Here is a 24,994-nt window from a genome sequence, read left to right on the forward strand (position 1 = left end):
TATACTGCTCACAAATTGTTTCAGGCTGACTGAGAACAAATTTTTTAAAAAAAATAATTTACTGCAGAAAAAAACTATTAAAATGGCCTATCTGTACTGGCATGGGGAAATCCTAATAGCACTTGATAGGTGACCTGGTTCAAAACTAATAGGTATTAATGAAGATGCTTCATCCGATTTCAGTGGGTTTTAGCTCTGTGTTCCTTGTTGCATGCCAGATACAAAGAGATTTCTTTAGGGAGACTTATAAGAATCCTAGGGGAGACATATAACTAAAAAAGATACTTTTGACTCACATAAACCCACATGAAACTCAAGTTCAGCTGAAAGTGACAAAACAGTTGTCTTGATTCTTATCAAATATTGACAAAACAAACATTTCTGAAAGAAAAAAGAATATAGGTCCATACCCAACAATTTAACATACAGCAATGAACCCTGGACTAAGACATCCAGACTAATTCAAGGACCAGAAATAATATAAGAGATTGGATAAAATATTTTGCACATGTGGCTCTATAGCTTGTACAAAGTCTCCCAGTACTGGGTGGCTACTGCTGCCCAGTGCTTTTGGCTCTCCATGGTGACTTTGCAGAATAGAAAATAACATAAACGTGACATTAAAAAGATACCAAATTGACTTTGCTATAACTTGCAGTGTACTGGGAGGTTATTTTGACTCGAAGGGCTCCTTTTTCTTTTTTTAATGCTGAAATATTCAAAACCAAACAAATGACCAAATGACTGGGTCTGCTTGAGTCAGGAACAGACACATAAAACGTCTGCAGAAAAAGTCAGTTGTACGCAGCAATGAGAATGACTAAGTTACATTCTTTATCTGTGTATAACTGTGTCTAACCAGTATTTTTCAGAAAGGGCAGTCACTGGTGAGGCAGGGTTTGTGGAAAGAAACAATATTTTGCATGAAATTGTACTGACTGGAATTAAGTGCGCAGAACTGATGGACATGCATTCTCAGTTGTGTACAGCTGGTATATTTGGAGAAAACCAGATGGAATTCTGGGCGGTCAGACCCTTCATCACATTCTGTTCATCAGAAATTTATTTTCAATTACAGCCCACAGGAAGACCAAGATTATATGAGTGTGTTACATTATATAGTATACTCTTCATATCCTTCTCTGAAGACCATACAAGGTGAATTAGCTACACCGCCACTTACAGCTTCCTTAGTTTTAGTAGTGGCAGCAAGTAGGTCTTCCCAGAATAAGGTTGCTAGTGAACATCAGCCCAGGTCTCCACAAGCTGAGAGCTGCCACTGAGAGCAATGTGAGCCAAACGGCTGTCCCATGACAGTGTAGCCAGGCAGTTGTTATTGCTGGTCTGGAGTCTGGAGCTTACAGGAGTGAATGTGAGGTAGGAATGGACAATGCATAAGGATCAACCAGGAAAGGAATGAGGGTGAAGATGAGAGTATCTTGACTATCTAGACAAAAGAACCCTAATCCTGTTATGCTTCTCTGTATTCGGTATCTCATATCAACAACAACAGAACTTCCTTTTTCTTTCCTTCTTTTTTTTTTTTTTTTTTGGTCTTTGTGGGAAAGAATTACTGAAATGAGTTTTGGGGCAGATGAATACCCTGGAGGTGCTTTGGCCCATTACTTTCTTTTAGACCATTTGCCTTTAACTCTCACTTGAGCTACTGTTCGCCAAAGTTAATAGCTGCAAATTCTTCAGGGATGGTTTGTTAAATCATGTCCAAGAAAATAAATATAATGAATGAACAATCTCAGGAGAAAGTCCTGACATTTAAAAAAAAAATGTAAATGAGTCTCAGAAGTATCAAGCCATGAAATAGGCGAAGTACATTAGCAAAAGTGAGATGGGTTTTGCAGCAATTAGAGGAGGAGATAAAGTCTACTCCAGGGGACCACACCTGGGTTCTTGAAAGCTCAACCAAAAGCCAGTTGTGTACTGCATCCTGGCATCTAACAGGACAGACCTGAATGTGCTCTGCTCCTAACTTCCCTCCCGCTCTCCCAGCATTTCAATGTGCTTCGGCTGCCACTGAATCAATGGACTTTGATATGAGGAAGCTGGAGCATAGCTTTGAACTCCACTGAACCCAATTACATCTGGTCATTTCAGAGAGCTGTGGTGGTGCGACTCTGAACTGGGAGGCAGAGAGTTCACGACAGACTCGAGTGCTGCAGCTGCAGCAGCAAATTCGTCCCGCGCTGTGGTATTGCAGGTTTTACACTCCAGAAAAGAACTGGAAATCTCAACTAAGTGCTTCACTAATTAATAGGAAGGCATTTTGGCAACTGGTGTCTGGTATGTCCTGGGGTTAATGCCTTTTAATTGTCATGGCACAAGTGGTAAGTTTTATCTCTGAGAGTTACTGGAAGTGTGTAGGGGATTTAAATCCTTTGCTGAAATAGGTGGAAGTCAGCTTTTTTCCCACTACCAGTACAGAGCATTCCTCTTTTCTTTGACAATGGCACTTGCCGTTTAATGCCTGAGACAGGATGAGCGTAGCAGGGACCTTAATTTCTTAGAGATACAGGGAATACCACATCAAAATGATATTAGAAAGCAGACTTAGCTTTGCCCATGGCTTGTGTAATTAAAACCTAGCCTGGTGACAGGGTACTACATATAGAGAGAAAGACACCCTTGGGCAGAGGACTGCTGAAGTCTTATGCATCGCTAAAGTCCTATTTAAGCCTTTTTTTGCTTGGCTTTATTAAAACCAATTTCATTCCTCAGCCCTGAAAATGCACCTGTGAAATGTTTCCGTAGGCCTTCGCCAGTATTGACAGCTTTCACATGCTCATTGCTCATTCTGTTCTCACAGGGACAAAGCCAGTGAATCAGTCCTGATCTCCACCACATTAAGCAAGAGTGGCTTCCACCTGGTTCTCATGGCTGCCAGTGATTTCCCTCAAGAAAAGAGGAGAGGAACAAGAAGACCTGCCTTTCCACCTTATTCTCAGGTGGAAAAAACCAAGAAACTGTGCACCTTCCACATGCACACACACGCATATTTTAGTCCTCTTTCTCATTAAAAGGAAGTAAAAACTCATGGTAATGTCTAGCCCTTCAGAAATATATTTCAGTTACAGATAAACCTTTGCTTTGGATACAGAAGAGATCTTCTGAGACCTGCTCTTGCTTTGTAGTCACATAACTGGAGTTTGCCATTACCCAAATCTCTGCTAAACCCATATTTTTCTTGTGCTTGTAGCTACTGTGTAAGATGTTTGGGCTCTTTTTATTGCCCCCTTTCAATTGTTGGAATATTTTTCACTCTTTTTAAATATAATTTTAAATGCAGGAAAAATCTTCTTGGGATGGACTCTGACCAAAGCCCATTGGAATTTAAACCCACTGATTTGTTATAACACACAGGTTTGCAGTTCTGATTATTCCTTGTACTCCTTCTGAAAAGCTGCCATGAAACAATAGTGAAAAACGAACTTTTCCATGTTAAAATTGTGTTGAGAAATCTGTGGTAAGAATGGTGAGATTCCCAGGTTTCTAATCATTCTCTTGATCTGAGGGGATCATTTTCAGGTAGTAAGACTGAAAGTGGTAAGGGACTGATTTAAAAAGCATATTATGAGAAGAAGGCAGTCCAAATTTGTAAGCTGCAAAGCTAAGCCAAGTTCTTGGTTATTATTAGCTGAGACAAAGTTAGTGGAAAGTAATTGTAACAGAATTAAGAGAAAACAGTTCCCCCAGAAAATCTCAAAACATAGAAGTGGGAAACTACTGCTTCCCCAATGGTAGCAATAGTCATTAAGGTCTCATGGAAGGACTGTATCTTGTTGGGCTTTTAAGAAAACATGAAAGATACCAAATTTTTAATTCTAAATAGCATTTAAAGTAGAGAGAGTAGCAAACAGAAAACAAAACCCAAAAAGTCCCATGATTTTACCTCCAGAATTGCCAGTAAAGATCTTCTGAGTGCTCTTCAGATACTACAGACAATTTTTCTGCCTTAACATCGCATCACTAAAAATTAAATAACTCTCTTAAACATTGCTCTTTTAAAGACATTTCATACATAAACAAATGGTGGTATTCATCTAAGAAAAGTGTACAATGGCCAGAAGCAGAAGCCAACTACTAGCAATGTGAAACTGGACTTTGTTAGTGTTTCGTATCTCTCAGGTTACTTACATATTTAAAGATTCCCAAGACCAACGCCTTGGGTTTTTTTTGCCAGAATACCTGAATAAATATCATCTGCAATACTACAAAGGTGAGGTGGATTTTGAAGCTGGGTAGGTATTTTATATCTTCTGATATAAGGAAGTTAATTTAATTGCTTTAATCAAAGCAAAATATAAAACTCAACAGAGTGTTAATAACCTCAACCTCAACAGAAAGGCATTTGATCATGTAGAGTGGGATTTCTTCTGAAAATCATAGAGAAACCTTACTCCAGAGTAATGTCAGATGCTGAATTTTTCCCTCTGTGGCAATAACATTCAGTGTAGCAACAGATTAACTTTCAGGGAGGAGGAAACAGATCTGGTTGGTTTTGTTGGCATTGTTATGCTCAAGCTGCAGACACTCTAGTATATTCAGTAAGATTCTGAAAGGGAATCGAATTTTTCTATTTAGTTTTTTTAATATACAGGATCAGCCTCAAACATTTGAGCACATTATGCTTGTATTGCCCTGTGGGTCTGGAAAAGACACATGTGGTCCCAGAGAAGTCCACATAGTCCCAGAATGCTGTAGAGCATGACATTTTCTGATGAAGATCATCTGTGATTTTTTTCATCTGTCTGTTTCTGCTGTCCAGTTGATAAAACCAGTTGAAACTCACTCAGTTTTCTATCCACTATAGTTACAAGTTGACACAGTCAGAGGACAAAACTCCCGCAGGGTGTAAATGCTCTGAAATCAGCATATTAAGGGTATCACTTCAGAATGGTTAGCACCAAGAATTCCCACCGAGAACGAGAAAGGATGTTTGCTCATTTAATTCTCTTCTCTGATGTCTGAACAGGCTATGAAGTCCCAAGGACTTATGAAAACATAAGCTTCAGGTTCTAGCCTGGGAGCATGTATTGCGGGGGATCTTGTTTCCTTCCATGTGGTCATGTGAGAAGGCCTTTTAGTTTCCCATCTATAAGCAAGGTGTAACACTAGCTTCACTTATCTCTCATCTTTCTTCTCAGTCTGTGCCTAGACTCACAAACACTGTATCTTTTGTTTGCAATAGGTGAAAAGGAAAAACGTTGTGGATAGTCTTCTTCAGGTCATTACTGCAAATATAAATATAACAATTCTGTTGCAAAACTGACGACTCTTCTCAGTGTGTTGTCCTAATCACTTTCTCTTCAAATTCATCAAAATACATTACCTATAACTCATTGATTGCTTGCCAATGACTGGTCAAAGGGCTGCTGTGGTCTTGTTTCTTTTAAACAAACTGCTATTTTCTTCTTCGGTTTCAAGAAGGGGCGAGGAGAAGGTAGCTGTCGCCCCTCTCCCTCAGCCAGGGGCTGTGTCTCTCACTGGGTACCGGAGCTTCGGCACCATGATCGGTAGCTGCCGGTGGTGGCAATTCCCTTCCCGAGACACCTCTCGTGCTCTTCGGTGGCTCTTTTGTAGCGGCAGAGCACTTTCGCAGCTGACTTCGGGTGTGCTGTTTGAATACCACTTTTCCAACTGCTCTGCGGTTCAAATGCGTTCATCCATCCCTGACACTTGCACACAAGCACTCTGGAAATGTATTATTTACAGCCTTCCTTCCTTGGTGTTTCAGAAATAAAGGTGTAAACTTTCTGTAGAGGTCTGAGAAAAAAAATATTTCCTTTGCTCTTGTAGGAAGAAGTGAAAGGCCAGCCTTTGAGCCGTGTGTACCCTGAGAGGGCCCTTGCACTGGGAGAGGTGAGAATTACTGGAGATAATATTGCTGTCCCCTCTCTGCATCTGAGGATGGTGAAGCCACTGGGGCGTGCTGTGCTGACACCTTGGCGGTACAGTCGCTGGAGGGATGGTGTGACGTTACCAGAGCACCGCATCACACCTTCTGCCGGGCTGGGAAGGTAGGAGCTGCCGTAAAAGTTTTATCAGGTCTCTTAAAGATTTATGATGCTTCTGTGCCTTCTACTGTTGCCTGCTTGACCAGTTGCTCGTGGTGGAGAGCAAACAAGGAGGCTGAAAAGCACACCGTGTGGTAAACATATTTTGAAGGGCATTGCGAAGGGCTGGGGTCTGGAGATTCAGCGTAAAGAGTGTGAGGAGAGCTGGCTGGGTCTTATTTGGATTTTCATCAAATGTGTTTTTTCCTTCTCCCACAAATGCTTCTCCGAGTGGTGCCCATTTGAAGGAAGATGTGAAGAAGAGCACTTTTGAGGGCCAAGACTCCTTGTCTCTCAAGAGTGTAAAAATCTCCAGTTTTCTAAGCAAAAGTCTGGGGGTTTCTTTATTCTGCAAGTCAAGAATTTTGCAAAATATGAGCCTGTGAAGTGTCTCAAAAGATGGGCTTTTCACTCTGTTACAGAATGAAAACAAGTTTGAAAGCTTATGAACTGGAATTGCTCGTCTCCAGATAGCAGTGCATGATGAGCATTTCCCTTACAAAAACCGAGATAAATACTCCAGAATATTGCACTAGCAATCCCGAGTAGAGCCGTAAAACCAATGTACAGTGGATGTGCTGGAGCAGAATGGTGACAAACTGCAGGAGAGTAAGGGAAGCATCTGTGCGCGTGGCAGAGTGGCGTACAGATCCAGTCGGTGTGTCACACACAAGCGGCGGTACCTCTCGTTGGAGCCACGTCTCTGTAAAGCAATAGAAAAGAGCTGAGCTTGTTGAAGCATGGGATGTAAGAACATCTGCCCTTCAAAATGACAGTAATGCATCAGGTAAATGGAGGTGAGCTTGAGCCGCATGCTGCATCTGACATAATTAAAGGTGATAGAAAAGTACAGCTGTTGTAATGGGGAGTTATGGTTTAATATATCTATCACAAAGAATGCCTTTGTAAGAAGAGTGGAGCCAGAAATAAAGATGCACCAGATTTGTACCAACAACAGGATTTTCCAGTATGTATTCTGAAGCTTTCATCAGACACTTGCTAGCACCTGCTGCAAAATTACTGTTATCTCTGGGCCTGTTTGAAATGTTAAGCTACACTTCCATGGATTATGTCAGGTTACATCTTGTTGCAAAGGACAAATCACGTGCAATAGCTCAGCCCTCCAACTTCTGTTCTTAGATGAAACCTTTGGGTAGCTGTCAGGACAGTATGAGAAGTGACAGCCAAACCTTAGATCGGTTCAGGAAACAAGGGTCTTGTGGTGTTAGACCCCTACCCTGTCCTCGTACCAGAGCCTCCTCCCAGACCCTATAAGAAAATGGTTTAAATAAAACAAAGCCTGTGTCAAAATCTTAAATGGAATATGAAAAATAAGAATAATAAAACAGGAGTGACCCAAGGAACAGTTTCATGAGGAGAATGTGCGGCATGCAAAAAAAAAAAAAAGGGGGAAAAATAAAAATAATTAAAAAAAGGAGAACAAAAAATCAGGCCAGGCAAACGACTGCATGGATTGCAGTTTAGGTAGAATAAATGCACTAAGACCAGCAAGAAACCCATTTAAATATTCAAGTTGAGAAAGAACCAAGGCATGCACCAGAGTTTTAGTTGCCTTAGTCATTAACCAAGCACAGATTTTAAAGATGTTCAATAAATGGAATTGACAGGTCTTCACAACACAGTTAGTATGGGAATGAAATGACAAATCAGAATAAAAGGTTACACCCAATTGCTGTGCTGTGGCAGAAGAAATTTTATGTGGTGATCTTACTCAGGAAAAAGAAAGAAAAAATAAATAAATGGGAAGGAGGCAAGTTAAGAGACAGAGCCTGTATAAATCTTATGCCCTATCCATCTTATTAGAAGTAAAAGATTAGCAAACATCCACTAGGAGATGTCACTGAAGCAATGCAAGACATGAGGAAAAGGATCCTTGAAAGAAGAGAGGGGCAGCACCAGCTGACTGGAGATTTTAATGTAAAAAGTAGCAAATCCACTATGAACACAGAGATCCCCAGCTCCCAGGTGAAATGCTCGGCCCAGTGCCATGCCCGATGTGCTATGGGACGAGCAAACCTTGGAACCTTTCTGTCCAGGAGGGAAGGACTTGATAGTACCCAGGCAAAGGCTGCAGTGAATCAGCTCTGCTGTTGGCAGCTTTTGTATCCTTCTGAAGCTAAAAACTGCCAAAGATGGCATGCTGCATGGTCTCTGGTCCTCCCCGCTTCCCCAAACTGCAGATGCAGGCAAGCCTGCGATGTCCTTCAGACTTCCTTGGGAATTACTGGGTCCCTTCTCCTGGGGGGCCAGTGCCATGAAGAATTACGCAGTATCAGAGCTAAGGAGATGGCGTGAGCAGCTCATTGCTGCAAACTTTTTGGCTGATACCTGCTGGTGAAAGAGCAGAAGTCTTGCAAGAAGAGTTGGCCGTGTGCTGTGGAGAGGGAGCAGGCAGCCAGCAGGGCTTGGATGTTAATCTCTCTAGGGTGGCAGATCTGGGAATTCCTGAATGAGAATAACAGTCTTTGCTGATGCTTTCATTTTTATTGCATTCAGGAAAATGGGCTTTGGGTGAAATTTTTCCTCCCTTTTTGGGGGGGTAAGTAAACAAGATTATTTTAAGATTATGCCAAGACTACAATTGACTTACGCTGCTGATTTCTTATGCTAATAGAAAAAACTCTGCAAGGCTTTGAAACTTTGGCTAATCATTCAGCCAAAATTGCTACTCTATTTTAATAATAAAGACATCTATTGATGATTTTGTTCTGGATTCACTAATCCAATCACAAATGCCTTTTCTCTGTAGTTTCTTTGTACTCATATTTCTTACTCTTTTTTTTTTAATATAAAAATAATTGGAAAAGCCTCAATAAATAGATTACAGGAACAGAGAGGATTTCCATTACCATGCAAGTACTTCCCCCTTCAGCATTTGCATGATGATCATTTAATAGCAGAATACAATTAGGGCAACTAGGGAAAAGTGTATGGCTTTGTGTTACATGATATTGCCTAGATTTGCCAATACTGTGAGTGCACAAATGGACCCACAAAGCTGATTTCACTTGAAAATCCAGATTGGACACTGGCGCATATGTTGCATCAGGACCTTTTGTGAACAGAAATGCATGTCTTAGAACTGTTCCAGGCTCCTTTTCTCCTCAAAAGGGAGAGATGAACTGAGGTCATCTGGTTTTGGTTGGGTTGTTTTGGGTTTTTTTTGGTAGTAATTTTACAGACAGGATTATTTGTAATCCAGTTTTCTGGAAAGAACTAGTTCATGCTCAGCAATTTAAAAGTTCCCTGCTTCTTTCCCTTCCAAAACTGCTGTGCTGCTTTCTGCACACAGCCCTCTGCTCTCACATCTCCTGGTGCAGTGGGTGCTGCCTTCTCCTGTTGGGATCTTCTGGATTCCAGCTGTTGTAGGCTTATGAATACCTTCTCCTGACCCTTTTAGCTCAGTAGAGGGGGAGATCTCACGTGAAAAGACAAAGACCTGACCAGAAAAATGTGTAGGTCCAACTCTTAGTGGTCAGATACAGAGGACATCTGCCAGGCAATTAAGGATGCAATAGTAACAGTCTGGAGAAAACAGAAATGGGTCATTTGTGCTATGATTGCTCCACCTCGTTCTCTCCTCCCATCTCCCTTCCAAACTATCATCTATACATCTACCATGTCCCCGCTGCACACAAGGTGCATCCCTGTGTTCCTGCCACCTCCACCCTCCTTTCCAGGCTCCAGGTGCAAAACACTGCTTTTGAATTTATAGAGTGCAGGACACATCCAGAGATCTTCTGGTCTTTTCCAGATAAGGGATAGACTAGCTGTGCTGTGGATGTAGGAAAGTGAAGATTGCTACACCCTTGTCACATCCAACAGGAAAGTGCAGACACAAGGAATTGCAGGGCTAACTGTCATTTTCCCTTTGCTTATTTCTATTTTTTTCACACTGCTGAAACCCTTTTTTAAGGGGGATACTATTTTGCAAGAATTTAGTTTCATGAGCTGTATTTCTCAACTGGGCAAATTTCTGCTATATTCATGTGATAAGATTATTTATAAGAACTATAACAAGTACTGTTCATTTCACAGATTATCACTGCATCATCCACACAATGAATAGTGTTGGGGTGGGAAAAATAATTTGGTCAGAAGGCTCAAGAACTAATCATATTTAGAGGGAACAACTTAGTAAAGAGGTTTCTGAAAGGGTAAAGTTAACATTTTTATGTGCAGATGGTATGGAGTGGTGGTGGCAGTAGGGTAGGTAGGACACGAGAAAAAAGCTTAGCTTTTTTTTGCTTTGCTTTTTTTTGCTTTGCTTTTGTGATAGTCTTGTTAACAATGTGGGACTCTTCACTTTTGAGCAAAGAAGTTTATGGATTTGTGGGAAGTAATTTCAGATAGGCAATATTCTAGTCATACGAGTCTCTATTGGGTTGCCAAAGAGCTTGTATTCTAGCAGTCTTCCCTTTTCGCATGCCTGTAGGGGAAGGTGAGCGGTGAGCTCTGCTTTACGAAAGGGTGATTTTCAACTTCCTGCAAAGCCATCCCACATCCTCCAGAACCATTCAAAGGTGAATACAGCTAGTGAAACAAAAATGTGTTGCTTGTCCTCCGCTGTTCTGGAAAGCAACCCTGGTCCGTGCTGCTGTCTATAGTGACCAGAGTGTCCTTGTGATTCTGCTTCTGTCTGTCTCTGCAATGCAGTAGGCCATTGCCTCTCACCAGTCTTTGTGCCTTCCACCCTTGCTCCCTGCTGCGGTTCCTGGGAAACCCTTGGGTGCCGGGGCTGCCCTGCTGTGCCTGCTGCTCTTCCTCCCGTGCGGCAGAGAGCAGAGGCAGGGGTGCGGTGGGGGCACCGGCTGGGTCAGAGTTTTCCCCCTTTCCCTGCTGAGCTCCCAAGGGAGCGTGCGATTGCCCACACGCTTGTGTGCGAAGGAGGCAGCAAGGTAAGCTGGGGGGACTGCAGCGGCGATTCCCTGCTCTGCCGTGTCCCACAGGTCCCAGGCTCCCCAGCTCTAGGCTGCTGCAGGGCGCTGGGCAAGGCAGGCGAGGGACGATCCTTTCTCCCCAGACAGCATGTACAAAGGCCAATGACAGTAGCTTCATGCTTATTTTTTTTTGCCTATAGCTGCAAAAGGTAATATTAAAAAGGAAAAAATCACTCATAATAACTTCTTGTTGCTTTCTCTTGCTCTCTTTTTTAGGGTACGTGCCTGTGTGTGCCAGTTGCATCAACTGAATAGCAACCAATTCAAGTACATTTACAGTCTGCCTTTGAAATGCCAGCCCCATACTGTACTTACCAATTAAGCATGAGCAGATTAATGGGATGCATTGTTCTCTTGGGTTAACTCCACCATATTGTCATTAGGTGGATACGCCCTCATGAATCCAAGTCTTCTTTCTGTGAAAAGAAAAGAAAGTGCACACTCAAAAAGTAGGGCAATTTATACCAAGCAGAATCAGCTGAGAGGAAAAAAAGAAAAGTCTCCTCCCTCCCACTTTTTTATTTCAGTTGTTGTTTAATTGTTTCTTCGACCCAGTGGTTTAGTGATTTCACATCTATTTAATTAACAGAGAAATGGATAGGGCACACTGAAAAACAAGAAAGGAAGATCAGATAGACAAATGGTCTCTGTAAGTTCACAGTTCTTAAAACAGATGTTCACCTCCGCTGGCTATGGTATATCATTATCTCCAGGAACCCTGAAGAGAAAGCAAAATCCTTCATTACTTGTAGGAAAAATAGAGCAGGCTTACAGGGCTAAACAGATACACCAGCCCATTGCATCAGATCCCATCTCGCTGCTGTTGTGTTACTCACAGGTCAAGAAGTGTGTGTGTCTGGGGGAGAGTGAGACTACAGATAAACATTTCAGATGTCTGTGGAATGAGAGACTATGAAGATGTGATGAAGAGGTGGTGTCTAAAGCAGAAGCAACCAAATGGATGGGAGGTTGAGACAACTCCTCCCTTACTTATTTGGTGCAACAGCAAGGTGGCAATCATCTCTTGGACCTCTTACTTGCTTTTTGGACAGCGTCATCTTATTCTTGGAGTGGGGCTGCCTGTTCCCTGCTTGGCTATTCCCTACAGCTGCCTGAGCATCCTGACTCAAGGGTGTACAGTGTGTACAGTGGAAAAGCATATTGGCTGTTGCTTTCTTTTCTCTTTTCTTGCTATACGTTGCAGACATAAATAGGTAAGATGCCAGTCCAGTGCTAAGCAGTCCTCATCCCTCCTACCTGGAAAATCAATAGTTGTGGGAATTCCTCCTGACCTGGAGAGATATATAGAAACACAGGAGAGTTTGCCTGTGCAGTCAAATCTGCATGCATAAATGCATGTGCAAATGCATGCACAAACCCGTCTGTGCAGACTGGCCACTCTCTCTAACTCCCTGGACCTTGCATCTGGTTTCCCCACCTGTGGGGCAAGAAATGCTGTGTTCTGCTGGGTAAGCAGTTGTGATGGCAACCACGAAAGAGCCCCTTAGAAAATATGGCCTGAACAGTTTGATTACTGGTGCCCCAGATTTAGCTCATGTTGTGATTATGCTTTATTGCTCTTACTGTCTCCACTAACTTTTAATCACAGTTGAGTATTTCCAATCTGGCTGCCATTTCTGACTTCAAGTGTATTAAAGGAGTCTTCAGATTCCCAGATAACAAAAGTGTGAGGATTTGTTAGGCAGGAGGCACTAGAGGGACCTCTGCTTCCCCTCTGGCTCCCACCCTCCCTCCTTGCACCAGAGCCCTGGTAGCGGAAAAGAGATGTTGAAATCAATATAAGAATAAATTGCCACGTGGTCCTTATTGTGGAGGCAAGGTTTCTACAGAAAATCCTTGTAATCAGAAAAGAGGGAAGATGAGATTAAACTGATTAAACTGAGAAAGTCAAAAAAGGACAACTTGAAAGATTAGCTCGAGGACGACTGAAAAGCATAATCCTCCATGCATGTTAAGTAGAACAGTCCCTCTCTGTTATCAGCCCCTTCATCTGGTGACCTTCTGTTGCATTAGCACAGAGCTACTTGATCCAAGGCAAATAGTGAAAATTGAAAAGCCAGAATGCCAGTGATTACAACAGGTATCAATATTACTGCAGTGATGGTTTGTTATCATTAGGGAGCTCCATCAGAGCTCATCCTGGAAGCGAAAGGAACAGAAAATAACAAGGCATTACACTTGTGGCAGGCAATAGAAGAAAAGACCTTGTATTACAATGGAAAAACCTTTTTCATCTGCTTCCACCTCTAAAATTACAGTGGCAGAACAGGGAAAGAGGTCGGGGGAAGCACGGGAAGCTTGTCTGTGTTCTTCTCTCAGGGAACGATTGAGCCTCAGTGGGTCGCACACAGCCAGCGTGTGTTACCCTTTTCTTCTGGAGTGAGAGAAAACAAAAGGCCTGGGTCAGTTTTACTGGTTCAATGATTTTTTTGCCTCACGCACCCAACTTTATGGCAAATCCATTCCCGTGCGGTCCCAGCAGCAGCAGCAAGGCTGGCTCCTCTGCAGCCTGGCCAGCAGCCTCACAGCTCCGTGTTGCAGGGCTGCAGGTCTGAGCGCAGCATGGTGCGGTTCAGGGGCAGCATCTCCTCTCTTCTGCTTCGGAGATGTAGGAAGGTCTGGAAGAAAAAAGCAAGTCTGCTCTAGCCGAAGGTTGTTGAACCCAGATATATCGCATCTCCCATCTTAACTAATAAAGTAAGACTTTTCCTGATAAGACTCACATTTAGTGCTTTGGAAATGCACTTAGCACCACATTGGCTTAAAAAAAAACATTTTTAGAGGGCGGTTTCATTGTCTTTTCTTTTAAGTTGGCAGAGGACACAACAGCTAGGAAATACAGAGTAGCACAGGTTTGTGGCTGTGTATTTCACCAGTTACATTTGCTATGAGTAATGCTTCACATTTGTGTCTGTTTTGTCCTTTTCTCTATTCCCCCCCCAAAGTCTGTCTTTTTCCCCCACTGATGCCCAAAAATGCAGTATACTCGGGCACTCCTTTCTTTGTCAAAAGCCTGAAAGTCTGCTGTGGTATTCATCTCTGTTGTGATGTTGCTGGTGTAAAAAGAGAAGCATGACTCTGAGTCATTTAAATGTTTTGACTGAATCCCAGATTTGTCACTGAGTTGCTGTTAGATTTTGTTCAACCTGCTGCAACTCAGTGCTTCTGTTTCGCCTGCTGCCTTTTGTTGGTCTCTCTCAGTTAAGCAGCATGTTCTGCGGAGGTCAGAATTGTTTCTTACTGGGCACTTGGCAAGGGCTTACAGGAATGCAACTCCAGTTGGAAATTGATAAAAATACGGTGACCACCCCCTATTAATTGAAGAAGAAAAATAATACATATTTTAAGATATTTTTTTCATAATTTTTAAAAGCACAAAATACCATTTCACACTGAAAGAGCACAAAGCATTTGTTTGACAGCATCAGGCTGAAACATTTTGAAAAATCTAGGGGAAAAAATGCCCTGCTACTAGTGAAATTCATTCCAGCTCCAGGATCCAGAGAATAGACCCATTTCTGGCAAGGCTTTTTACTATTCATTTGAAAGATCTTATCTGCACGTAGCACTGATGTCAGTGAGGGGAACTGACTGCTATAGTCTTACCTTGCCTTTCTTTACCAGAGAAGAAAGGATCCTGGAACACTTTTGCTCACAGAAAGCTTTTGGTCTTCTGTCAGTAGATTGGGTCAAACCTAATTTAGGCAGAAAGAGGCAGTACTGTTGCCTTGGGAGAGCTCCTACTTCTACCATGCCTGAATTTGTCCTCAGTTGCTTAAGTCTCAATGAAAAGAGGTTTTCAGTTCAGGAGGTAAAGGGATTCATTAGATCTCATTCCCAGAAATGTCTACCTGATTGAGAAAGAGTCCCCTCAGGGGTAATGCTCATAAGCAGGGGGAGGCTGAGGGGCTGAAAAATGACCCATTTTGAAGTTTATCTAATTAACTTCAAAGGTATAAGTTGGATGTTTTGCTAGATGGATTAGCGTAATTATCTTAGTGCACCTATTCATGCTAGGAATGTCAGAAAACGAGAGAACAGAAAGGCTCAGAAAAAAATCACAGTGGCTCAGCCTGTTGACTGCCCTGACACACGAGTAATTGTGCTGCAGAGGAAAGAGAGAAGGCTGGAAAAGCACAAGGTGAGAGGAGCTGCTCCAAAGACAAAATATTGACAGCTGACCTGCAAATAAACTGAGAGGGATCCACCTTGGCCCAGACTCCCTACATAAAAGTACTACAGAAAAATCACCCCATGTGCATGCAGTCACTGCATAAAGGCAGTAACCTTCTTCGTACACCAGCAGTTAGATCTGAGGTATTCATTGTAAGCTCTATATCTTTAGTTTTGCCTCTGTCACTGAGCCGTATTTAAAGTGAGTGAAAGGATTTTTCTTTATCTTGAAAGTGTTTCTTGTGGTGGAGAATGGATTACTATTGTATTGTTTGGTTACAGTTTTTTCTGATCCGTTGATAAATTAGATCCCACACATCTCCTGAGATCAGTTATAAACTCCCCTGAAAGACAGTAGACAGCTATGAAATAGCTTTTCCTAAGAAGGACTTCCAGTTAAAAATGAAAAAAAAAGAAAAAAGAAAGAAGGAAAAAGAAAAAGGAAGGAAAAAAAAGAAAGAAGAAAAATAGAAGTGGGGACAGCTTCTTTATTCCTAAGCTTGTTTTTGTACGGGGTTGTTGTCTAGGTACGCATCTACTATGATATATATCAGGAGATCAGAGAAAAGAACAGCATTGCCAAGTAAACCTGAGAGCAATCAATGATGCCTCCAATCATTTCTTTTTAAACAGTGAGTGCTCCAGTTGTGCAGTTCGTTCCACTCACAGAAATCATATTGCGAAACTGGGGTTCATGGCCAGACTGCCTCAACGTCCGGGCATCACGCAAAATCCAGTGGCAGCTGGAGTTACTCACCCACCTTGTTGTATGCCTTCCTTGCTCCTAACTCACGCTGGCTCCATGCCCCCATTCTGTAGGATTAGCTGTTTCCAGCTAATGGCATTTCTAAGTGTATCAAGTGTGCAGCGTTAATTTCCCCAGCATCTCATTGACTTTTTAGTCAATATTGCTGTGATCCTTTCAGAACAACTCTCCTGTTCGAAGTATTGTAAATGAGTTTAATCACTGAAATGACCTGGTTTCCAGCAGGGCTGTGCACCATTGGTAACAGTGCAGTCACCAGGTGATCAGCACCCTACTCTGCCCGTTGATTCACCGGGGCTTTGAGTCATGCCTGCAGATTTTAACCCCAAGATTAAAACACCCTTGAGGGTGTTCAAAATTGGCAAAATGTTTCCAGTAACATATCCTTGAGTTGGAAAAGCCTGTTTCACCAAACAATTTCGATTTTTTTTTCGTGAAAAAGAATCTAAGGTCTAAGCACCAGATAGTGATCTTACTGGGACAAACCACTTTATTGGTTTGTGAAATTTATCTGATTTAATTAAATGTATCATTTATAATAGAGCAAGTCACCTTTATCATTACACCTTCCTCTTGTATTTCCATAATGTGAAATTGAAAGGATCAAAATCAGGACACAATATTTTTATTTTAATAAAACCCAATGGCTGTGATTTACCTGAAATCATGATTCTTCTTCTTGTAATGTTATGTCAGAAAAACCTTATTTTTCTATTTGGAATTTGGAATGAAAACAAACCCCAGGTTGTGGCAATTTCAGATAGTTTGAAACCTCCAAGTGCCGAACAGCTTATCTGCCTGCTTGTGCTAAAGTCATTTTACAGGTAGATGAACTTTCTCCCTGTGTTGATTTTTTCCTGCTGCTTAAAAGGCAAACATTTGTCCCTGAGTCACAGCAGAGGGCAATCAAACGGATTGGAGACTGGCGTTCTGCCCCTAGCCTTTATTTTTGGCAGAGCAGAAAAGGTAGAGGGAGATGTATTCTGACATCTGTGGCATGTGGTGGCTGGTGAACTTTCAACTTCACAACCACGTTCCTTCCTCATATGCGCTCCTCTGCTGTCAGTTCCTCTCGCATCCCAGAAAAGCAACTACTGGCACCCTCCACCTGGAGAAGGAGGGCTCGTCCTGGCTACAGCAGAGGGACATTTGTTCTGAAGAAGTGGATTGATATAAAGATTTTTGTGTACACATCGATGAGAGAAGAACTCAGAAAGAGAGACCACAAGAGGCAAAAGGAGAAGAAAGTAAATAGGAATGCAGTGGCTGGAAAGATAAAAAGAAGTCCAGACTCTGTAATTATGTGTGCATTTTAAGCCTGTGAGAAATTTCTGGGAGACGGCATGAAAAAGAGTTAGAAAGTTCACACCAAAACCCAGGCTGCTTGCACTGCTCGCTCATGGCTTAGTGCCAGACTCCCATCCAGCTGCCATTGCATTGTGCCCTGCAGGATACCTTAACTGTTATACATCTGGGTGGATTTTAGCACTCTCCTGGTTAAATCCTCTTTGCTTCCTCAAAGATTCTGGTTCAGGATGTGGTCTTGATTTTGGAAGTGAATGGGAACTGCCATTTTTAGTGAGCTTTCAGACTGCCTACTTGGTGCCATCTATTTAAGACATTATGGAAATCCTTTCAGCGTCTGCCTATTTGAACATCAATGTGGCATTTTAAGAGCCTTGCCTGTTGGTGCACTACGTTTATGGTTGACACATAAGCTCTTTGAATAAACACTAACAAATGTAGCCTGTAGCAATAAACAGGATGTTAAAAAAAAGGTAACTGCTGAGGAAGCAGCATTGAGCCAAGGATAAGGTGCAGAGTTCATGTTCTAAGGAAGCCGGTGAGGAAGAGCTGCTTTCTACAACAACTGTGTGCTATTTAGGACATGTGGGCACAGACAGGGTATATTTGGCGTGTCCTGATGTTCTTCTTGATGCATAGACTACTCACAAAAGTCAGGACATCTCTTCATTACATGCGTTATTTCTTATAATTAGTTAGCACTGTGTACCCTCTGAGGACTGACCTTCATAATCACACAAGCTGAATTCATATAGATTTTTGCTTGACTTGCTGGAGATAGATCATAAAAGACCTGCCTTTATCACCAATCCAGTCTCCTGCTAGTGCTGCCATTCATAGCCTTTCATAAATTGATCAAGACTCCGTCTTAAGTCTTGTCCCTGCTACGCCAGCAGGAAACTTGCTTGAGAAGCACTCTCTGATAGTGCTCAGAAATCTTCTCATTTACTGCATACATCTCCTCATGTCTAGGCTATTTCTCTTTTAGCTGACACTTTCCTCAGGCTACACAGGTCTGTGCTTCTCCTCTTTCCATTCCTTTGCAGATGGAGTGCCTGTTTGCTCCCAGCCTTCTGAACAGACACTTGAATCTGAGTTTTTCACATACCAAGTGAATGTCAGAAGGATGGTGCTGGCAGGGGTCTGAGCTGAGGCTATCTTCGATTTTAGCAGTTGAAACACTCAAATTGTTAAACATTCAAGCATTTCAAGAACCTAGCTTTATAGTCCCATAGTTAATGGGATCATAGTTAATCCATTCTAAGGTAACTTCCATTCTAATGGAAGTTAAACCTTCTTCAGAAAATTTCTCCCGCTTCTTTTCCAGTTCTCAGATATTTCCTTGCAGTCTTCAGTGTGGTTGGGATGGTGAGATGAAGGCACATGAATTTGTCCACCACAGGAAAAGAAGATGCTTATTTGGAGGGAAACTTATTTGTTTGGACACAAGGAAGAGTCTTTGAGTTTTATGTATTAAGAAAGCTTTTCACGTTCTGTACTCTCTATCGAGCTGGTTCAGTTGGTTCATTTTGAATGTTGCCGCAGAGCTGCTTTGCCTCTGCCAGTGTGGAACCTCCAAGCCATCAGTGAGAAGGTATGAACAACTTGTTGCAGTGTCTTTCCACAAAACCATGTCTTTTCTATGGCTTTTTTTCTTAAAATCTCTGTTAACACCTTTTGCTTACTTTTTCACCTGTTCTATGATTTTTATTCCTGATATATGATTGAAAGACAAAACCTTATAAGCAAAGGCCACTGAAATAAACCTTTAAAATATACACTGTATGACAAAACTGTCCCTCTTCTATTTTATTTGGCCAAGCATTACATTCTTTCATGTTTTTAACTTTTTTCCCCTTTTGCAAAATCAAATGGGTCAGCCTTTCACCGTCTGCCAGGTGGTCAAGACGATCTGCAGTACCTGCTCTCTCAGGTCAACCCAAAACACTGAAAAGGAAATCAGAATGAGATATTTGGAATTATTATTCCATTTTGGATCATATTGACCTTGACTGTATTACATCATCAGAACCCCATGCAGCAAATGGAAATAGCACAGGCTCAGTTCAATGTTACCAAAAACCTGCTTGAGCCTAGCTGTAATGCCACTTCTCTCTTCTGCTTCCTACCCCTCGTCAAGACTCATCCTTGCCATAATGTCTGTCAGGCAGTTACAGAAGGCTAGACTGAGGGCCAGGGGGTGGCCACTTTTTTAACTTCCAGCATTAAAAAAGTTCAGACCTGAGTAGGCATCCACCCTAAACAGGGTGGGGAGAGCATGGGAAATATGTTGCTCTGGACAGATATCTTATGTCCAAAAGCAAGTCCTTGTGCTCTGTCCCTGATGGTACAAGCTCACTTCCCAGCAAGGAGCAGCCTATGGGAGAATGCTGCCTCCTTCTCTGCTCTAGCCTTTGCCATTCTGATTCAAGAAGCAGCAGGTAGGGAAGGAAACATGGGCAGTGGTGGGAGACACAGTGCCCAGCCTTATGAATGGGGCACCCAGCTGCCCCTCAAAGCCCACCCCATGGGGATATGAGTGGGGTGCGGATGCTCTCCTTCCCAGCCATCCCACATCCCTGACAGGCCTGGAGCTCTGCAGCATGGCATTACCCACCACAGGCAGCTGCTGCAGGCAGCGAAATGACCTGCATTTCCTGCAGCAGAACCTGGGAGGGCCAGGCAGCCCCCGCTCTCCCTGAGGACACAGGGCTGCTGGTGGCTGGCTGTGCCAGGGCTGACACCCCAGGAGCTGGGGGCACCTCCTCACCTGCTCCCTACCCTCCATAGCAGGAACAGCCAATCTGGCTTTTCAAGGTCTATCTCCAAGTCTCAGCTCTTCTACATCCCCCTGTACCTCTCTCATTTCGGGAGCAGCCCGGTTTGGGTTCCATTGGCTTTGCCTATGTTTTTGCGAAGTTTTGAGTCAGCCGTCTGTGTAGCAGAAGCTGCAGGTGGATGTACCGATGCCAGCAGGAGCTGTGCCAGTCCCTTCCTCATGCAGGACCAGAGCAATAGTACTGATGCTGTGGGGGCTAGTATTGGTGTCAGTCACTCCTTGTTTGAAATGAGCTCACTAAAACTGAAGAATGGCCTAATAGTTAACTGCAATTTGGCTGAATGTCAGGTAGTGCCTTTGGGTCTGTAGAAATTTGCAGTGATTAAACCACCTTCTTAAGGAACCTGCTTTGCTGAGCATTTTAAGTCTGTGTTTTTAATGTCGCTTTGGTATAGAGTATGAGTATAGGGCACAAGATGGAGTCAGTGTTGTTCTTTGAAATCAATGAACTATATACATGGAAAATATGAAATGATGGACTATTGACTCCTAGATCCATGATATGTCTAACAAAGGTGGGGCATGCAAAATACTTCTTTCCATAATTGATGAAAACAATTCCAAAATAACACAGAGACAACCACACTTACCAAACCAAGTAAATTGTACTTACTGCACATTAATGTCTGCAGTGATTAAGGGTTGAGGATTAATGATCCTTTGCTACTAAACCCCCCCAAAATATTAAACAGTTGGAGCCTTGGAGGGAGTGCAAACAGTAATTGCTGATCTTTGGGCTGGCAGGCTTTCCCTCCTTGTCTCTCTGTTCACTGGCCTCAGTGATGGCTTGCAGTTGGGAGGCAGATTTTGCCCGGTCGTTTCCAAACTCCAAGATATGTGGGATCTTCTGCATTTGTGCAGGAATACATGATTTGAACCACTCTGCGGGCCCCTTAGCCGTTGTGTGTCATGTACCCCCACACTTTGCAGCTACGGAGACAACATGAAGGGCCTGGCAGAACTGGTGCTGATTCACTGTCCCTTTTAACAGATCTCAATAAAATTATCCAGCTGATATCAATAAAAATTAGAGGCCTCAGTAAAATTTTCTTGCAGACGTCTGTAAAATTTAACTAAATGGCTCTAGGCTGGGCCTTCATCTGGTGTAATATAAAGTAGTGCATTGGTGGTTTATAGTGGCTGAAGATGTGTTCCAAATCTATAAAACTGCATTCTTCACACCAAAAGTTGCCACAGTAGTTTTTTTCCCCTTACTCTACAAGTAAGTCCTTGTAGTTATTACACTGGATGAAGCTGCAACTTTACACGAAGTGCTGGCAAAACATATAAAGATCAGAAGGTATTTCCAGACATTTACAAATGAGTAAGTGCAAGAATAATGGGGTTGCTGCTGTTGTTACTGATGTGTGCGAATGTGACCAGGAACCCTAATTAGGGACTGGGCCCTGCTGTGTTAGCTGCCTTTCAATACCAGAACAAAACGATGATTTGAACACTCTTTTGGACAGAGACCAAGTTTTACATTATCTGTTCTGGAGAAATGCATGAGGGTAAATAAAGGCAAGTAACCAAATACACTATTTGCCCACAGCTACTGTGTATGCCTTGCATGCTGCAGGCTGGATAAGTGTGTGCCATTCGCTGTCAGCACAGGCCTGTCTGGATTGAAAGGGGTTCTGTCGAGTGCAGATGTAGCCAGGGAGAACCTTTTGTTTGTACAAGAAGCTTACTGACACTAATTAAACATTTTCTTTATTTGGAAAGCAGACCATTCATGACTACCTACATGCCCCCAGATTTACACAAATAGTTGATTACAAACCTCTTATGTTCTGGAAGACTGAGAGGGAATTCCTATTTTAGCCGTGCTGAAATGACAGAGGTAGGCAATTCAAGTAATGGCCTGTTAGTCAGTTATTAAATATTGCTCTTCAGCAAAATTGCTAATGATGATGGTCTTTCCATGCTACCTTTAAAAGAGTGCACAGTATATTCTGAAGAGAGATTATCTTGGATACAGAAGGCCACTAGCTTGAATACTGTCCAAATCAACCAATTATCTGTGACAATCAACCAACTCTGCCAGGCCACACAGAGATTAGTAGCTATATAAAGTTCCATGCTTTAAATTAAATGGCTAACGGTACAAACGTGAAATTACTCAGGAGATGAGACTTGATTTTTAGAGGTAGGATAAACTTTTAGTAGAGGTGGGCTGCCTCCTGGGGGTACAAGAACCACTGTTCTGGGTAAGTATCTTCATCATCCTTTAAAAGCAGTTCATAAAAACTGTCCAAACATAGCTAATCTAAAATCCTTCAGCTGACATCATGGTGGCCAGCTATAACTAGATACTGATCTGTTCCTAACTGTTGAGCTTTTCAGTCTGAACAGACAGTTTTGTTCACCATCAGAAAATCATGAAGTTGGTCATCCCAGCTATTGGAGACATCCCTACTGATTTGGTGGCTTTTTTCATTAGTGGAACCACTGATAGAAACACATGTGCAAACAGAATGGCCGTCAGTCATCAGTGAGGTTATAAGTACCACTAAAGCTTCCCACATCGTTTTGGGGATTCACAAAGTATCCCAGGAATGAACATGCCACGGCTGACTCCCGCTTACAGGATAGAGATTCAAGAACTTTTTGTGCATTAATAAAACATATACCGTATTATCTTTCTTCCTCCACCTGATTGCAATGAGACAGTCTCATATTTTGTTAGTACTTCTAGCACATTCATAAAAAAATTTCCTCAAGAGAAACGGAATGATGGATGAATCTTCACTTTGAAAAATAGTGTCTTTACTAATGCCATAAAAAATTCTATAGAATGTGCTTCTGCTAAACTACCGAGTTTGCATTACAGATGAGAATTTCTGGTATAAAACCTGATTATTGTGTTGTTATTTAAAAATGTAAAATATCCTTATCCACATTTCTTGGCAAGCAATATTCAGACATTATTTTAGCAGATCCTCTCAGCAGAAAAGTTTTCTCAAATTCCAGGCACTGGCACTGCATGTACTTTCAGTATGGAAATGACAGATTACAAAAATCTTCATGTTGCTGTTTAAACAAAAGCGTTTCCTCAGTCGTAGCCAAAGAAGGATGTATGGAAGGATAAGGAGTTGCTTCATAATAATTTTGAATAATATATCTTGGAGTGAGTATATTCAACTAAACCAAAGGAGAGAAAGCAAAACAACTAAGAAGAAGGAAAAATGGATCAAGAAAAGCTATGCTCCTATTAACATTTCAGGATTGCTAGAAGATAAGAGCAAACCCACTACATCTAAAGAGGTTTGCCCAATAAGCAATGTGTTTTGGATAAACAGGGCAAAAGTTCTGGAACTGGGAAGGACAAAAGTACTGGACAGCCGCTGAGTTGCCCACCTCTGGTTTAAGAGACTGTTTTGGGTAGCAGAGGGCACTGGGGGTGCCAAAGCAGGACGAGGCTGTGGGGAGGTAAGTGTGGTGGGACAGTTAAGTGTGGTGGGACAGAAGCTTGTCCTGTTGGGCAACATAAGCAGTAGCGCTGACACCTGAGGACACATTCAGGACAGGGATGAAGGAGAGAAGCACATTTAGCCCTGCACACATCACAAAAAACCACACTACTGGTCAAACACATGAGTGTTAGCTATGCTTGCTGGAAACCTTTATCCCCTCTCCCTGCAAACAAAGCACCATGTGCAGCTATTGTCAAAAGGAATCCTTGTGCTCTGTGTGAAACTAGAGAAACATTGATTTGTGACAGTCATACAAGGAAAAGAATTTTTATTCACTGCATCTTTAAAAAAGTTTTAAAAAATAGTCAATGACCAGGCAGAGAGCAGTTACCATGAAGAAACAAGTCAAACAGATCCAAGGTTCCTCTCAGAGGAGCTTGCTTGCTAGGACTCACCTGCATCAGAAAGTCCCGATTCAAGTGTCCAGCCTCTGAAGAGGACATGTGGTAGTGTCACTCCTGCTGCTGCCCAAACTGAGAGAGAGGGAAGAAACAAGCTGCAGGAAGAAGATGCTGCCTTTGCCAGGAAGAGGTGCGGAAGGGAAGAGGAGGAGGAAGAGCATGAGTAGTCGTGAGCACAAGCCATGGCCCAGCTTCTCCTGCCCCTCAGTCGGCTGGCGCACAGCTCCATAAAGCCTTTGACCTAAACCTCTTCCTCGTCCTGTGCCCAGCCACCAGCAAGGCAGTGAGTTTTGCCAAGGCAAGGAAATATGGGTTTCAATCACAGGGCCAAGCCCCCATTGAATGTAAATGGGAGTAACTCCATGGTGTTCCCTGGAGCTGGGTAAGGATCTTGCCCTCAGTTTTCAAGACGCTTTTAAGTATTGGATATAAACAATCTGCCACCATGGATACACTTTGTTTTAGAGTGGATTTTTCACTGTTCCAATGTACCTATTAATTGCAGTAATGTTTTGCTGCACTCCTTTGGATTAAAATGCTATTTCTAAGTGTCAGTTAATGGGTTTTAGTGAAAGCAATTTATTAAACATTATGTACTCAGTTTAAATCTAACAGGGTAACTAAACATTAAAGTAACAGGGGGGAAAATCTATATTGCTCTAATTTGTATTGTATGTTCTTTTCACCAAGTATAATTGCTATTGACTGCCTAAAGCAGCATTCTCCAAATCATGAATAACCAGAAAAAAAGAAAAATTGCAATTGTATGTAAAAAGCAGTGTCATGGCTTACTAGCATAAACATGGGATGAAGAGCCAAGAGTTACGCAATTTGATGTTCTGCATCCATTGTTTTTTCTCCCTCTCTAAGACAGGGACATTAATGACTATCCAGCTCCCAGTGGTGTGAGGAGATGGTGAGCATAACAGATGTGTGGATATTTCATTGGTAATGCAAACCACTATAGGGGGGCTAAAACCAGAC

The 24,994-nt window shown here is 42.3% G+C and overlaps 1 long non-coding RNA gene across 1 annotated transcript; it reads right to left on the reverse strand.

Annotated features, from left to right (window-relative positions):
• Nucleotides 1-3,899: 3,899 nt before the first annotated feature.
• Nucleotides 3,900-11,880, reverse strand: LOC140650059 (uncharacterized). The gene is made up of 3 exons (XR_012041840.1): nt 11,802-11,880; nt 11,345-11,445; nt 3,900-6,771 (listed from the first exon to the last, which is right to left on the reverse strand). It is a non-coding gene; the product is annotated as an uncharacterized lncRNA (long non-coding RNA).
• Nucleotides 11,881-24,994: the final 13,114 nt, after the last annotated feature.

The sequence above is a fragment of the Ciconia boyciana genome, chromosome 3 (assembly GCF_034638445.1).
Source record: "Ciconia boyciana chromosome 3, ASM3463844v1, whole genome shotgun sequence".
Taxonomy (NCBI): Eukaryota; Metazoa; Chordata; class Aves; order Ciconiiformes; family Ciconiidae; genus Ciconia; species Ciconia boyciana.